This window comes from Stomoxys calcitrans, chromosome 4 (genome assembly GCF_963082655.1).
Source record: "Stomoxys calcitrans chromosome 4, idStoCalc2.1, whole genome shotgun sequence".
NCBI classification, from domain to species: domain Eukaryota; kingdom Metazoa; phylum Arthropoda; class Insecta; order Diptera; family Muscidae; genus Stomoxys; species Stomoxys calcitrans.
Genome location: NC_081555.1, coordinates 145,539,252 through 145,557,967, shown reverse-complemented (window position 1 = coordinate 145,557,967; position 18,716 = coordinate 145,539,252).

The window sequence follows — 18,716 nt, the reverse complement described above, 5'->3', positions numbered from 1 at the left end:
GAATTTGGGTGTAAGCCAAGCAAGAAATTTGAGAGCGATTTTTATTAACCCAATGTCAACGGTATCTAAATCTGAACGGATTTAAATGAAATTTGGCAGAGGTCATAAGTCATAAAACACTTCATCCAAATAGTTTGAAAATTGTCGTAATTATGACCTTTTTAGTGTAAATCGGGCGAATTATATGCGGAAGCTTTATCTAAATCTGAACCGATTTTTACCAAAACCGATAGCGTTAGTCCTTGCGCTAAAAAAGTGATTTGCTAAAATTTTCGTGATGATTGGATAACAAATGTGATCTCCATCTTAGTTACAAAAAAAAAAAAACGACAGATAGATTATCAGCACGGAAAGGATATGCAGACAGACGGACGTGGCTATGCCGAATAGCCCCTATAGTGGTTCAGAGAACAATTTGTGGTTTTGAAATAAATTCCATGTAGATGAAGATTTTGTCTAACAACTAGATTCTTTGGAAAGCACTATGTCCAACTGGCGTCGCGGGTTATCCTTAACGAATCGCCATAATATTTCATATTTTAATGATTGGGATCAAAAGGCAACAAGTAAAAGGGGGCTAAGTTCGGCCGGGCCGAATCTTGGGAACCCACCATCTTGGATTCTGCTAAAATATGGGAGCTACATCTGGTTTGGCCAGTACTTGGCACAGTTGTTGAGAGCGAAAACAGTACACTATGTGCAGAATTTCATCCAAATTGGGAAAAATTGCGGAGTCCAGGTGCTCAAGAAGTCAAATCGTGAGTTTTATCATGTTCTTGATCGATTTAAACCGTACTTACCACAGTTAGTGGAAGTCATAATAGAACACCACAGGCAAAATTTCAGCCAAATCGGATGAATATTGAGGCTTCCAGGGGCTCAAGAAGTCAAATCGGGAGATCGGTTTATATGGGAGCTATATCAGGATATAGACCGATTCGGACCGTACTTGACACGATTGTTGAATGTCATTTCAGAACAATATGTTAAAAATTTCAGCCAAGTCGGATGAAAATTGAGACTTTCAGGGGTTCAAGAAGTCAAATTGGGAGATAGGTTTGTATGGGAGCTATATCAAGTTATTGGCCGATTTAGACTTTATTTGGCACAATTATTGGAAGTCTTAGCAGAATACTATGTGCAAAATTTCAGCCAAATTGGATTAAAATTTCATTCCCCGTTATCACGGCCGGGCACCCAAACTAGGTGGATTTTGCCATCCTCAGAGAAGGCGTTAATCTCCTTCTTAAGCTGCAAGATTATTTGTGACCTTACCGTCCTGGTTGTTATTGCTTTTCAGATGATCATACTCAATGTCCACCACCTGTAGGACCGTTTTATGGTCAGACAGTCTAAAACCGATCTCAGTCCCTGGGTTCTCAATGTATGCCACCAGGCCCACTCTGTCCTCTAGCTTTGATCCATCCGTGTTACATGATCTTACATATTGCAATACTAGAGTTCCGTCAATCCAAGAGTGTGCCGCTGACAGCAGTGCCCCGCTCTAGACCTCAAGGCTCATCTCAGGTATCCGATCGGAAATTTCTTTCCTTCCTTCCAGGTTTCCTATCGTCGCCTCTATTATGAGCTGCTGCCATCCTCAATCCATTTTCCCATCGCCTTAAATCTCATAGCCGCAGTGCCTCACACTTAATCTGTACATCAATAGGTCGGATATCTAGAATAGTCTCCAGTGGCCTAGTGGGCGTGGTTCTCGTAGCCCCGCCTATGCGTTCAGGTTCTTATGTTTCACTTTTCCACCATAGCAATCCACCAACCTACTGAGGCGTAAGTAACTATTGGTATAATCACGCTCCTGTAGAGCCAGTGGACTATCCTTGAATTCAGGCCCCATTTCGAGCCTACGGTCCGTCTACATAGTGCCCAACATCTGTGAACCTTCTCAGTACGCTCCTGAATGTAACACTTCCAATTCAGTTTCCTGTCCCTTAGAAGTATTATCGTTTGCGTAGCAGAAGAGTTCAAATACCTCCTCAGTCAGCATCAGTAATAGGTAATTAATGGTGGTCACGCATAAGAGTGGCGATAAAATACCCCGTGTGGGGTGCCTTGTGCCAATTTCCCCCTTATATTTATGCCATGGGACACCAATTTCTCCACCTGTTCCTTTGCATATGGTTTATCCAGTCTTTAAGGACCAGGTCCACCCGGTATTGGTCTAAGGATTGGATCAGAGTGTCGGATTTACAATATATTTGCAAATGCAAATTTTGCCCATGATCATTCCACTAAGGAACATGGGCAAACTTCTCACATATCAATGAGTGCAGTCCGATTCAAGTTAAAACTCAATGAAAAGGGACCTCCTTTTTATAGCCGAGTCCGAATGGCGTGCCGCAGTGCGACATCTCTTTGGAGAGAAGTTTTACATGACATAGTACCTCATAAATGTTGCCAGCATTACGAGGGGAAAACCAACGCTGAAATTTTTTTCTGATGGTCTCGCCAGGATTCGAAACCAGGGGTTCAGCGTCATGGACGGACATGCTCTGCGCTACTGTGGCCGGATTAAGATTAAGCTCTCATATTTATGATCATCCGATGTTTACTTTTAAAGCCTTTGGCCGTCCGTTAGTCCGTCCGTCTGTCTGTCGAAAGCACGCTAACTTTTGAAGGAGTAAAGTTAGCCATTTGAAATTTTGCACAAATATTTCGGTTGGGATTGTAAATGGGCCATATCGGTCCATGTTTTAACATAGCTGCCATATAAACCGATCTTGGGTCTTGACTTCTTGAGCCTCTAGGGGTCGCAATTTTTATCCGATTTGCCTGCAACTTTGCACGACGTGTTTCACTACGACTTCCAACAACTGTGCTAAGTATGGTTGAAATCGGTCAATAACCTGATATAGCTGCCATATAAACCGATCTTGGGTCTTGGTTTATATGAGGCTTCTTGAGCCTCTAGAGGACGCAGTTCTTATCCGATTGGAATGAAATTTTGCTCGACGTGTTTTGTTATGATATCCAACAACTGTGTCAAGTATGGTTCAAATTGGTCTATAACCCGATATAGCTGCCATATAAACCGATCTGGGATCTTGACTTCTTGAGCCTCTAGAGGGCGCAGTTCTTATCTGATTGGAATGAAATTTCGAACGACGTGTTTTGTTATGATATCCAACAACTGTGCTAAGTATGGTTCAAATCGGTCAATAACCTGATATAGCTGCCATATAAACCGATCTTGGGTCTTGGCTTCTTGAGCCTCTAGAGGGCGCAATTCTTACCCGATTGGAATGGAATTTTGCACCACGTTATGACTTTCAATAATTGTGCTAAGTATGGTGCAAATCGGTCAAGAACCTGATATAGCTGCCATATAAACCGATTTTGAATCTTGTCTTCGTGTGCCACTAGAGGGCGCAATTCGTATCAGATTGGAATGAGATTTTGCATCACATATTTTATTATGATTTTCCACAACTGTGCCAAATAAGGTTCAAATCGGTTCAGAAACTGATATAGCTGCCATATAAACCGCTCTGGGATCTTGACTTCTTGAGCCTCTAGATGTCGCAATTATTATCCGATTTGCCTGAAATTTTGTAAGACGGATCCTCTTATGACCATCAGCATTTGTGTTTATTATGGTCTAAATCGGTCTATAACCTGATACAGCTCCCATATAGATCGATCTCTCTATTTTACTTCTTGAGCCCCCAAAGGGCGCAATTCTTCTTCGAATTGACTGACTTTTTGCACAGGTCTCCAACATATAATTTAATTGTGGTCCGAACCGGACCATATCTTGATATCGCTCTAATCGCAGAGCAAATCTTTTCTTTTATCCTTTTTTTGCCTAAGAAGAGATGCCGGGAAAAGAACTCGACAAGTGCGATCCATGGTGGAGGGTATATAAGATTCGGCCTGGCCAAACTTAGTACGCTTTTACTTTTTTATGTAATTTTTTCACAGTTTGTACCACTGTAAGAATTTTACTATTACATTACACAGATGTTGGCTGGCCTTGGTTATTTCCGGAAATACGTTCATAGAATGGATAGATGCTCTTCTAGCAGCTGCTTTTGTGAGTAGCTAAAAGTTTCAGCCGATGTGGAACACACATTCTTCCGATGAGAGAGTTGGGTCGAAAGACACAGGGAACTGGAAAAATCGAATGGCTGCCCTTTTTTTCGCCTACGTCAATATTCCACAGGATGTTGGAGAACGAGAAGAACTAGGAGGTGTTGATGGGTTACTGCGCAGGAGGAAAATGGGTTTTAACGTAGTATCATAAAGTATAAATGCGGAGATCTGGATGCAGACACAATGCTAATCACCAAAACTGGGGTCCCCCTCAAATTAATGCCAAAGTGGTATTAATCCCCCAGAGTGACACAGTGTCGGTTTTCATTCGGTATAGTTGATAACAACGGAGTCCGGCATATGGTGAGAGATGCACTCCTCACATACTTGAAGGATTTTCCCACTTGAACCTCAAAAAAAGTGGCACTTTTCGCTACTTGAATTTTCGGGTTTCCAAATTGTTTGCTTGGCTTTTTTGCAACATATTTGAGAATCCTGCATTTATAAAATCATACATTTGTAGGTTTTATGTTGTTACATAAGTTAATATAATTTGTTCCGAAGTTTGTCTAGTGTTCAACCAAGAGTTGAATAAAAAGCAAAAGAGAGCAAAATGTGCAAAACCATTATGTAATAACAAAAGTAGGTTTATAACTTGACTATGTCATACATTCAATTTGTCGGGGGTGAATGTAATGACCACTAAGGTATATTTGAAAAGTGCAGAAAGTGATCATCGGGGTAAAATAAAAAGTTACTTCTTTGGGCATTACATGACTGAAGGCCAGAAATTAAGGTATTAAAAATTATTTTCAATGCCCTGTTGTGGTGTGGGAATGTATGGAGAACTCTGTGATTTGTGAAAGGTTTCCAAAGGTAGGCAAAATGTGAAATGGATCAAATCAATTACTAATTCTCTTGGATTAGTTTAGGTTTAAGTGGCAATCTGACATCGGACTCACTTAGACGTTTTCATCCATTGTGGTAGCACAGGGACAGGAGAAAGAAAATGCCTTCTACCCAGCGGGAAAAGGCGGCGACTTCAAAGCCTGATATAATGACTTCTTATATATCCGCGAGGCCTGGTCTCCGAATTCTATGTTTATATCTTTTTAACATTGAGTGACATTGTCGGGTTACTACTTGCTTTACATGGTAATTATATGGCCTTAAGAAGGACGAAACTATTGTTTCAAAAAATCATTCAGAAGGTCAATAGGTGTCTATTGTGTCCCAATAGACACTTATTGTGTCTCATGTGTCCCATTTATTTTATGGTAAGGTAGTCCTCTAGGAAACTTCATTTTAGAAGTTATACGGTCCTACCATTTGAGGGCTTTGAAGCGTTGTTATCAGGAATGATTTAGGTAGGCTTTACTAGTTTTCCCACTGGGTAGTTCCTACTGTTGAATAATCCAGATTGCTTTAAAAAGCCCAACAAATTGCGAATGTACACATCCGCTTAGTCAGACAAGCTTTCACAGAAATGAGAACCTTAAACGAAGTTCTTTCTGATTGCCAGTGCAGTACCCAGCACCGAAGGATGGGGGTATATACATTTTTATACCCTCCACCGAAAGATGGGGGTGTATTCATTATGTCATTCAGTTCGCAACACATCGAAATATCCACTTCCGACCTTATAAAGTATATACATTCTTGATCAGCATAAAAATCTAAGACGATCTAGACATGTCCGCCCGTCTATTCTTCCGTCTGTCTGTGTTAAAATCCCGCTACAGTCTTTAACAAATAAAAAGGCGTAAAGTTCGGCCGGGCCGAACTTTGGATACCCACCACTTCGGGTATATATGTGAATAACCTTTCGTCAAAATCCAGTGAAAGATTCATACCTTATGCCCCATAGCAGCTATATAGACATATCAACCGATTTAGACCAAATGCTTATTAGTACAAGTCATTGTTCAACCGAAAGATCGGTCTTTACGGCAGCTACATCCATATATGGTTCGATCTGAGCCAAACTGAAGAAAAACGTCGAAGGGCCCAAAACAACTCAATGTCATAAATTTCGGCGACATCGGACAATAAATGCGCTTTTCATGGGCCCAAAACGTTAACTCCAGAGATCGGTCTATATGGAAGCTTTATCCAAATCTGGACCGATCAGGGTCAAATTGACGGAGGATGTTGAAGGGCTTAACGTAACTCACTGTCCCAAATTTCAAGAAAATCGGATAATAAATGTGGCTTTTATGGGCCTAAGACCCTAAATCGGAGGATCGGTCTATATGGCAGCTATATCCAAATTTGGACCGATCTGGACCAAATTGACGAAGGATGTCGAAGGGTCTAACACAACTCACTTTCCCAAATTTCAGCTTAGTCGGATAATAAAGGGTGATTTTTTTGAGGTTAGGATTTTCATGCATTAGTATTTGACAGATCACGTGGGATTTCAGACATGGTGTCAAAGAGAAAGATGCTCAGTATGCTTTGACATTTCATCATGAATAGACTTACTAACGAGCAACGCTTGCAAATCATTGAATTTTATTACCAAAATCAGTGTTCGGTTCGAAATGTGTTCATTCACCGTAACGTTGCGTCCAACAGCATCTTTGAAAAAATACGGTCCAATGATTCCACCAGCGTACAAACCACACCAAACAGTGCATTTTTCGGGATGCATGGGCAGTTCTTGAACGGCTTCTGGTTGCTCTTCACTCCAAATGCGGCAATTTTGCTTATTTACGTAGCCATTCAACCAGAAATGAGCCTCATCGCTGAACAAAATTTGTCAAAATTTGAACACATGCTCACATCTTTCTCTTTGACACCATGTCTGAAATCCCACGTGATCTGTCAAATACTAATGCATGAAAATCCTAACCTCAAAAAAATCACCCTTTATATGTGGCTTTTATGGGCCTAAGACCCTAAACCGGAGGATCGGTTTATATGGCAGCCATATCCAAATTTGGACCGATCTGGGCCAAATTGACGAAGGATGTTGAAGGGCCCAACATAACTCACTGTCCCAAATTTCAGAAAAAACGGATAATAAATGTGCCTATTATGGGCCTTAGACCCTAAATCGGTGGATCGGTCTATATGGGGGCTATATCAAGATATAGTCCGATATAGCCCATCTTCGAACTTAATCTGCTTATGGACAAAAAAAGAGTCTGTGAAAAATTTCAGCTCAATATCTCAATTTTTAAAAACTGTAGCGTGATTTCAACAGACAGACGGACATGTCTAGATCGTCTTAGATTTCTACGCTGATCAAAAATATATATTCTTTATAGGTCGGAAATGGATATTTCGATGTGTTGCAAACGGAATGACAAAATGAATATACCCCCATCCTTCGGTGGTGGGTATAAAAATAGAGATATTGAGCTGAAGCTTTGCACAGATTCTTTTTTTGTCCATAAGCAAGCTAAGTTCGAAGATGGGCTATATCGGACTATATCTTGATATAGCCCCCATGTAGACCGATCCGCCGATTTAGGGTCTTAGGCTCATAAAATCCAGATTTTTCCGAAATTGGGACAGTGAGTTCTGTTAGGTCCTTCGACATTCTTCAATTTTGCCTAGATCGGTCCAGATTTGGATATAGCTGCCATATAGACCGATCTCTCGATTTAAAATCTTGGGCTTATAAAAGGCCCATTTATTGTCCGATTTCGCCGAAATTTGGAAACAGTGTTAGGCCTTTCGATATTCTTCTTCAATTTGGCTTAGATCGGTCCAGATTTGGATATAGCTGCCATATAGACCGATCTCTCGATTTAAGGTTTTGGGCTTATAAAAGGCCCATTTATTGTCCGATGTCGCCGAAATTTGGGACAGAGAGTTGAGTTAGGCTCTTCGACATCTTTCTGCGTTTTGACCCAGATCGGTCCAGATTCGGATATAGCTGCCATATAGACCGATCTCTCGATTTAAGGTTTTGGGCCCATAAAAGGCGCATTTATTGTCCGATGTCACCGAAATTTGGGACAGTGAGCTATGTTGGGCCCTTCGACGTCCTTTTTTAATTTGTCTCAAATCGGTTCAGATTTGAATACAGCTGCTATATAGACCGATATCGATTTTTATAATCCAATAACGCTGAAATTTGACAGTGACTTATGTTAGGATTTTTGACATTCGTGTCGTGTATGGTTCAGATCGTTCTATATTAGTATATGTGGAACAATATTTTGTTCTACATATACTAATATAGCAATATCTAGGGTTGCCCAAAAAGTAATTGCGGATTTTTCATATAGTCGGTGTTGACAAATTTTTTCACAGCTTGTGACTCTGCAATTGCATTCTTTCTTCTGTCAGTTATCAGCTGTTACTTTTAGATTGCTTTAGAAAAAAAGTATATTTGATTAAAGTTCATTCTAAGCTTTATTAAAAATGCATTTACTTTCTTTTAAAAAATCCGCAATTACTTTTTGGGCAACCCAATAGTATCACTAGTATAGACTGTGACCTATTATGACGGACATACTAAATGAGACCTCTGTTTTAGCCAGCGACAACAAAGCGGTAGACTTCTTTAAGTCAACATAATTTTGGAAAGTTCCTTGTCTCGCAAGCTCGTTTTGTCCACAATTCCCTGGGATATCTCTGTGGCCCGGCACCCAGAACAGGTGAATATTGAACTGTTCAGCCATCTCGTAAAGAGATCTACGACATTCGGGGGTGTGGTGTGGTTGATGTTTTATCCACCCAAGAGGGGGGGCTAATCTGATAATCATAAAAAAAAACGTATGGTACCTTATTTAATTTGGACTCAAAAACACAGCTATGCACCTCTAGCTTCGCACTAGCTAGCTCGTCTTATTCATGGGTTCGTCGCGTGCCCAGTCCAACATACAACCACCGAACACAATTTTTTTAGGTGCACTTGGATACTTAACAAAAAAAAAATAACCAAAACAAAATAAATCCGCACTCTCAAAGAAAATTACAAAGCCATTCTTAGACCTTATCAAACTGCCGAAATTGGCATACGGACGGACTCAATAACGGACACCAGTATACTAATTGCGTTCACCTTTCATCACTTCCATGTACTCCAGATCTCATTGAGTACAAATATCCACTACCCTCCCTGCCTTGCGACCGTTTATAAATATCATCGATCGCCCTAAATCATACTAACAACAAGTTAGCTTAACCGATCATATTTATGGGACAGCTGACTACTTGGACAGACCTAACAACAATTTACCAGCGCATAACAAAATCAAATAATTTCTTAAGAGAGTACATTTCTAGTATTTATTCAATGAATGAAGAAAGAAAAAGGTAAATAAACAAAATAATAGTAACTTATAGGTAGGTATGTACGTTCATCTAAGGTATGTATTGAATTAAAATCATAATTGCCTAACTAAAGAGAGTACGTAAGGGAGTAGCAAAACAAAAATTCTAGAGTATCATAAAGAATGAGAAAAAGTTGTAGCAAAAGTGTTATACTTCTTTTTTTTTTTGTTTTTTTTTTGTATTACAATTCAAGTTCTCAATAAAAAAAAGAAAGGCTTATTACTCAGAGAGAAATTTGGTGACATTCATGAATGAAAGCTAGTAATTGGAAACATGTTAGAGTCTAACCAAAATCTATGGGAAAGTATCTACATGGTGCCAAAAGAAATTACCAAAATATAAAGGTAGTTTGCCATATAGGGCTTCCCACACAAAATTTATAGGAATAATTTCCGAGGTATCTTATATTGGTGAAATGGTATATATTCATAAAAGGTAACTATTTGAATTGTCTTTTACTCACATTTCATTCATCACATTGTTTCTTACTCCATCGTTGGGCCCATCGATATCGTTTCTGATGAAGATTTGCTTAAAGCTGTAAGAGATTACAAATTTTATATGTATATACCATTTCCGGGTTTATACCAGGAAAATTCCTTTTTCACACCGAGGAGTTTAGTAGCTTAAAGAATTATCTTAATATTTAGAGGCATATTCCATCACGTTTCCAATTGGTGTGTACCGTTCAGCTCTCACGTGTTCCGCTCTTCCTCTACCAGTTAGGGTTTTAGTGTGATTTTCAGAGGTCTGCACTTTATGAGGCTCGCTTAATCAAATTACTTTATTTGGGTCAGGGTTAGGTGGTGTACAAATTTGAAGAGTATAGGAGAAATCTATTGTATTATGCTTATTCCTTCTCCAGATCCCAAGAAATTTAGGGAAGTTTACTTTCTTCAGAAGGCAAATAGGGTATAGTATATATGGCTTGAGAATTCTGGGGAGCAGTTACCACAGTCACACCAAGGTAACACGTGGTCTTATCAACCGTCCCGCCAGCCAATACGTCTAAAAACAGAATTTTATTTAAGATAATGCTTTTTCTTTCTTCCTTCTTTCCAAGAAAAACTTACCCTCAGATCTTTCAACTATTCTTTTATTTAGGTAAATTTCTGCCAAACACGATGTAGTTTAAAACCACTTGCCCAACTTGGCTATTCGACCACAGAACTCTTTGTCCTACTGTACAAAGACTCTTATAAGATTATCTGTCTAATCAGACCGACTGAGAACCACTTCTTAAGACTTTGAAATCACAATTGAAATGTGGAAGAATTTTGTCGCCAAGCATGGCATACTTCTTACTGTGTGATGTCCAATATCTCCGTTAACAACAACACCACAAGAAAAAAAAAAACACGAAAAAAAAACTACTTGCTATCGGATAACATCAATCAATTATTCAAAGCTCACAATCGGCAGATCAATAAACAATGCTTACAGCTGATTACTCTTCTCACCCAATGAATGTTATGCGCCTTATTTGGATATTCTTAACAGAGGTCGACCGTTAAATTTCAAAACTTCATAACCCATCTGCAGCAAAGTATATATAAAGATCAAAGAAAATTGAGCTCTAAAGTCGAATATTTCCCACTACAAAACAGATGAGGATGTGAAGGACATTCAAGAGAAGACTTAGCTGGAAAAAGGGAAATTCGTTATCTCGGCAATTTTTGAAGATCTTTGGCATGGTATACCCCGAGCTCTTTGCCAGTGTCATCCTTTAGCTCATAGTAGGAATTGCCTATTTTGCGACTAACAATACTCTTGCGGAATGTAGGGGCTAGTTTCGAATTAAACTTCTTAGCTGCATTACTTTGAACAAAATTCCTAGACAATACGATTTCACCTTTGGTATACTGGACAGGTCTACTACGCAGATTATATCTAACAGCATTTTCCATGTAAGAATCTGAGATCTTTCGTTTGGCTTGTTCCCTCATAAGTTGAAGATAGTCGGGGTACTTTAATCGGGTGTCCTCTGAAACAAGCCCTATCCCGCGCAGCATTTCATAATCTTTACCATTTAAAATCATCTCCTGACCAAATACCAGACTGTATGGCGAATAACCTGTACTTCTATGAACCGTTGATCTAAGAGCCGCACATATCTCTGGCAGATTGCAATCCCAATTGGTGTGATCGTTCCCAATGTACGCCCGGATGGATGCCAGCACCGACCTATTCACCCGTTCAGACGAATTAGACTGGGGAGAGTAAATTGCGGTGCAAACATGTCTCACTCCAAATCCAGTGAGAAACGACTCGAAAATCCCAGATCTAAATTGGCTCCCATTATCCGTCAGAACGGTTTCTGGTACACCAAATACAGGGAAAACAAATTTTCGTAAGTAGTCGCAAATCAATCCGGAAGTGAATTTACGCAAGGGCTGCAAAAATAAGAACTTAGTCAAATGGTCAACGATTATGAGCACTCCAATATTACCACTTTTCGATCGAGGGTAAGGTCCGAGTAGATCAAGGAAAAGCTTTTGGAATGGGCGTTCAGATGTCATGGGCCTACCCATAGGCGGTCTCAAAATAACGTTAGGGTTTTTCGTGCATCTACAGGTCTCACATTTAGAAACATAGTCCCGAATCTGCAAGGTCATTTTGGGCCAAAATAAGTACCTTTTTATCTTCTCCATGGTCTTGGCTATTCCGCAGTGCGCAGACGAAGGTGGATTATGGGCGCGATGAAGTACACTAGGAACCAGACTTTTCGGAATCCATAATCTCCAGCAGTCTCCTTGGTCATCTATACTGCTAGAAAACTGCGTCCTCTTGTAGAGAAAATCGTCAACAACCTTCAAATCGGGATACCTAGAACCCGCCTGTAGGACCTTTTCCTTAAGCACCTCATACTCCTTCGACCTAAATTGATCCGAAGACAAATCGACAATAGGACCATCATCCTCAACTGCATCTATCTCCTCACCGGGTATACGAGAAAGTGTATCGGCAACAACATTGGCGGATCCTTTCCTGTGCAATATGGTAAATCTAAACCCTTGGAGCTTGAGTGCCCATCTCGCCAACCGGCCAGAGAGATCACGCTGCCTCATTAGCCACTGAAGGCTAGCGTGATCAGTTATGACGCAGAACTCCTGGCCCTCGATATATGCGCGAAACTTTTTGATCCCCTGGACGACGGCGAGACATTCAAGCTCTGTTACCGAGTAATTTCGTTGTGCCTTGGTCAGTTTAACCGACATGAATGCTATGGGTAATTCGATTCCCTCATCGTTTTCCTGAGCCAAAACACAGCCCAGACCATTCAAACTCGCGTCGCACAGCAATATAAATCTCTTGTTGAAGTCAGGAGTGACCAAAACGGGTGTCGATGTCAGCATGGACTTCAATCTTTCGAAGGACGCCTGCGCTCTTTCATTCCAACAAAAAGTCTTACCCTTCTTCAGAAGTTCCGTCAAGTCGAAGGAAATGGACGCGAAGTTGTTGATAAACCTCCTGTACCAACCTGAGAGTCCTAGGAAACTCCTTAGCTGCTTCACAGAGGAAGGTACAGGAAAGTCTATAATCGCCCTTATCTTCTCGGGATCGGTCTTTATCTGCCCATTCCCCACAATAAAGCCCAAATACCTGACCTCCGTCATGCAAAATTTCGACTTAGAAATATTTATGGTGAGATTGGCCTTGCATAAGCACAAAGCCACTTCACGCAACAAGATCAAATGCGAATCAAAACCATCAGATAATACGAGTAAATCGTCTAAATAAACAAAAACTCTACTGCGCAAATGTGACGGTATCACACGGTCCATGAGGCGACATAACGTCTGGGGCGCGTTGCACAATCCAAATGGCATTACTGTATATTGGTACAGTGGCCTATTTGGAATTGTGAACGCTGTCACCTGGCGAGACCTTTCGTCCAACGGAATCTGCCAGAACGCGTGTTTCATGTCCAGACCAGTAATGAATCTAGCAGGAGGTAGTCGACTCAAAATGCCATCTATGTGTGGCAGGGGGTAGGCATCCTTCAATGTATGTTTATTAATTTCACGGGAGTCTAAACATAGCCTCTTCTTATCCCCTCGCCTAACAAGCACGCAATTGCTGCTCCACGGGCTGGTGGACTCCTCTATGACCCCCAAGGCCAACATGTGATCAACTTCATCAAACATCATCTTCTCGACGGCCGGTGACACGGGCCAATGCCGCTGTTTGATTGGCTTAGTTCCACCCACATCGATCGTGTGCGTTATAAGATCCGTTCTGCCAAGCCCATTCTTCTCATACGAGGGGAAAGTAGCTATCACCTCATTAAGCCTTCCTTTCTGTCCCATGGTAAGGTCATGCACCATCGCCGGGCCCCCAGGTTTAATATCCTTCCCTACATCGAGTTCAGAGACCACCGGAACATCCCCAATATTAGCCACAGCATCAAAAAGACCGAACTTCTTCCAGAAATTTGTTCCCAAATATATGTCTTGCCTCAAAGATGGAACTATAAAAAATTCTATTTCCGTTGAAATATTCCTGTACGTCAATTCAGTGGTAAATTTTCCTACGACCTCATTAGGAGATCCATTGGCCGTGTTAACATTGCCTCTACATTTCTTGAACTTCCTCTCATTTAAAACAAACTTTGCCGCCTCAAATCCAACGCAACTGATGGTAGCACCAGAATCAAGAAGTGCTAAAAAATTTCTACCAAATAAATCGATATCTATGTACAACCTGCTATCATTGCCGAAAACTACTGCTGAAACCAACTGGGATCTGGTAGAAATCACATCCTTCCAAAATCTGCGCAATCGCCTTGTCGAGCGTTTCGGAGTATTCCTCAAAGGTGTAGAGTTGGAAAAAATTCGTTGCCTTACTTCTAAATAATTTTTAAGCCTCTCGTGATATGGTAATAAAGTCCTCAAAAGTGGGTTCCTAGTACTAAAATTCCTGGCAGGCAAATCTATAGATATCTCCCCTGTTTGTACTGCTACTGAGGACAATCCGGATGCGACAGTTTGGTGTTGGTTGCCGCATCCCTCCTCCGGTTTTCCGAAGGATTGCACTTTCGGCATCTAGGCTTGAATACATCCTTGGTCCCGCAACCATAGCAAAAAATCCTCCTGGGCTCAAGACAATCATCGTATCGGTGACCCTTGGAATCACAATTCCAGCATGTAACATTCCCGTTTCTGTGCTGCATATCAGCCACAACATCGTCCTCAAATATGTCATCGCCGTCAGAATCCTGTATAGCAGAAATATTTCCCCGAAAACCTCGCATGCGACTAGCCTGGGGGTATGACTCAGAGAAGAATGTTTCATGACGACCCACTTCTTCACGAAGACGGGCCAAGGAGTCTATCCGCAAATGAAGCAATTCGTATCTTAGCCCTGGTTTGGAGTTTCTCAGGAGAATCTCGACCAAGTCACGTTCACATACGACGGATGAGAGCTTTTCAACCAACTCCTCGACAGCAGTCTGGTAATCCTCGAAGGTCTCGCTCTCTTTCTGGCGGCGCTTCCTTATTCTTTCCCATATGTCCAAGTCCGATAAGTTGTCGTCAAATTTCCTATGCAATTCAAAACGAAAAGTATCCCAATCAAACCGAGGATTTCTTCTGTGAAACTTCCAAAACCATCTATCTGCCTTGCCAAACAACAAAACATGCAAATTATCGCACAATAGCTCAAAATTTCCTTCAAGATTCTGCCTCGTTAGTGCCTCAACCCTGTAGACGAATTCATCGGTCGATATGCCGTCTTTCGAGCCATCGAACTTCAGATGCCAATTCTGAATTAGCGATGATACCTTCTCCGGAACAACAGAACATCGTGTCCTATTGCTGGTATGTGTGTTCCGTCTATCCACGCTAGGATGGTCATCCCTATTAGAAGAAAAGTTACGAACGCCAGCCCCCATACTAGGCATCTCCCTGGGCCAATCATATTCAGATATATTGGAACCCCGAGGGGACTCCGAAATGGTCATATTATCAAAACACGCCCTAACTTGCCTTTCAATCATGTCATTCAGTGATGCTGCAAGGCCGCGGAAATTCCTCTCCTGTTCTGCACATACTATGTTTCTAATCAAATCGTAATCCACTTGAGACCTATTCTCAGATCTACATTGGTTCCGGTCATCGTCTTTATCGGTAAACTTAACTCTTTGAGTGCCACAATTAGAATCCCTCATGACCGCTTCAGCCAAGTTCCCTTGAAAATTCATGGAACGGGTAACAGGACGACCGAAAGTTGTCTTCCCTCTACTACTCTTAGACTTAGGTTTAGTCCCAGTGTTTCGATTAGCATCATCAACCCCTCCCTGAGCATCACGATTCCCCTCATCTGAGGATAGAAGATTTAGTAGCAACTCCGCGGACTGATCCGGGAAATCGACTTGCGACAATAGGCAAGGTGTCTTACAAGTTGGACAGTTCTGGGTCTCACCAAGCCAAGATCGAGCACAAGTTCTATGAAAAGTGTGTTTACAGTGGGTTACAGCCAAAGGTCTTTCGTTGCCTAAAGACACCTTGCAAATAGTACAGATAGCAGCTGACCCGCTATTGGACAAATCTTCATTGCTATGTCTTACAGACATTTTAATATAACGATAATATAATAAATATAAGTAATCAAACGTCTATCCTCATAATCTGCTGAATCCCTAATATGATGAAATTTGGATATATTCTAAAAAGAAGTATTTTGGTGAACTAAATTCTATTGCAGTTAAAGTTTTATAGTTACAAGGACCCGCCGAAAACCCAAAATCTGTAATGTGGTCAGAGAATCAAAGACTACTCTAATTTCCGATAAATCCAAGCAAACAAAATCTAAGCAAAATCAGTAGATCCGAAAGGAAATATTTGAAAGATAAATCAGGCCAGATATGTAAATTTATTCTCAGAAAATTCTTCGGGTCGACCAATCCGGAACCGAATTGCTATCGCTTATTCCATACAAAAAATTTAACAGAAATTCAACAAACAATTTCTAGCATCAAATTCATCAAATCAAAATGGAAAATAAACAAACAAATGAATTGTGAAGAGGTATGATCTGCACAATATACGAGAATCCCAAAACATACCGAAAGTAAATGCCATGCCTAAACAGAGCAAATAACCTTACAAGTTTCGGGCCCCACGTTGGGCGCCATTGATGTGGTGTGGTTGATGTTTTATCCACCCAAGAGGGGGGGCTAATCTGATAATCATAAAAAAAAAACGTATGTTACCTTATTTAATTTGGACTCAAAAACACAGCTATGCACCTCTAGCTTCGCACTAGCTAGCTCGTCTTATTCATGGGTTCGTCGCGTGCCCAGTCCAACATACAACCACCGAACACAATTTTTTTAGGTGCACTTGGATACTTAACAAAAAAAAAATAACCAAAACAAAATAAATCCGCACTCTCAAAGAAAATTACAAAGCCATTCTTAGACCTTATCAAACTGCCGAAATTGGCATACGGACGGACTCAATAACGGACACCAGTATACTAATTGCGTTCACCTTTCATCACTTCCATGTACTCCAGATCTCATTGAGTACAAATATCCACTACCCTCCCTGCCTTGCGACCGTTTATAAATATCATCGATCGCCCTAAATCATACTAACAACAAGTTAGCTTAACCGATCATATTTATGGGACAGCTGACTACTTGGACAGACCTAACAACAATTTACCAGCGCATAACAAAATCAAATAATTTCTTAAGAGAGTACATTTCTAGTATTTATTCAATGAATGAAGAAAGAAAAAGGTAAATAAACAAAATAATAGTAACTTATAGGTAGGTATGTACGTTCATCTAAGGTATGTATTGAATTAAAATCATAATTGCCTAACTAAAGAGAGTACGTAAGAGAGTAGCAAAACAAAAATTCTAGAGTATCATAAAGAATGAGAAAAAGTTGTAGCAAAAGTGTTATACTTCTTTTTTTTTTGTTTTTTTTTTTTTGTATTACAATTCAAGTTCTCAATAAAAAAAAGAAAGGCTTATTACTCAGAGAGAAATTTGGTGACATTCATGAATGAAAGCTAGTAATTGGAAACATGTTAGAGTCTAACCAAAATCTATGGGAAAGTATCTACATGGTGCCAAAAGAAATTACCAAAATATAAAGGTAGTTTGCCATATAGGGCTTCCCACACAAAATTTATAGGAATAATTACCGAGGTATCTTATATTGGTGAAATGGTATATATTCATAAAAGGTAACTATTTGAATTGTCTTTTACTCACATTTCATTCATCACATTGTTTCTTACTCCATCGTTGGGCCCATCGATATCGTTTCTGATGAAGATTTGCTTAAAGCTGTAAGAGATTACAAATTTTATATGTATATACCATTTCCAGGTTTATACCAGGAAAATTCCTTTTTCACACCGAGGAGTTTAGTAGCTTAAAGAATTATCTTAATGTTTAGAGGCATATTCCATCACGTTTCCAATTGGTGTGTACCGTTCAGCTCTCACGTGTTCCGCTCTTCCTCTACCAGTTAGGGTTTTAGTGTGATTTTCAGAGGTCTGCACTTTATGAGGCTCGCTTAATCAAATTACTTTATTTGGGTCAGGGTTAGGTGGTGTACAAATTTGAAGAGTATAGGAGAAATCTATTGTATTATGCTTATTCCTTCTCCAGATCCCAAGAAATTTAGGGAAGTTTACTTTCTTCAGAAGGCAAATAGGGTATAGTATATATGGCTTGAGAATTCTGGGGAGCAGTTACCACAGTCACACCAAGGTAACACGTGGTCTTATCAACCGTCCCGCCAGCCAATACGTCTAAAAACAGAATTTTATTTAAGATAATGCTTTTTCTTTCTTCCTTCTTTCCAAGAAAAACTTACCCTCAGATCTTTCAACTATTCTTTTATTTAGGTAAATTTCTGCCAAACACGATGTAGTTTAAAACCACTTGCCCAACTTGGCTATTCGACCACAGAACTCTTTGTCCTACTGTACAAAGACTCTTATAAGATTATCTGTCTAATCAGACCGACTGAGAACCACTTCTTAAGACTTTGAAATCACAATTGAAATGTGGAAGAATTTTGTCGCCAAGCATGGCATACTTCTTACTGTGTGATGTCCAATATCTCCGTTAACAACAACACCACAAGAAAAAAAAAAACACGAAAAAAAACTACTTGCTATCGGATAACATCAATCAATTATTCAAAGCTCACAATCGGCAGATCAATAAACAATGCTTACAGCTGATTACTCTTCTCACCCAATGAATGTTATGCGCCTTATTTGGATATTCTTAACAGAGGTCGACCGTTAAATTTCAAAACTTCATAACCCATCTGCAGCAAAGTATATATAAAGATCAAAGAAAATTGAGCTCTAAAGTCGAATATTTCCCACTACATAGCTCG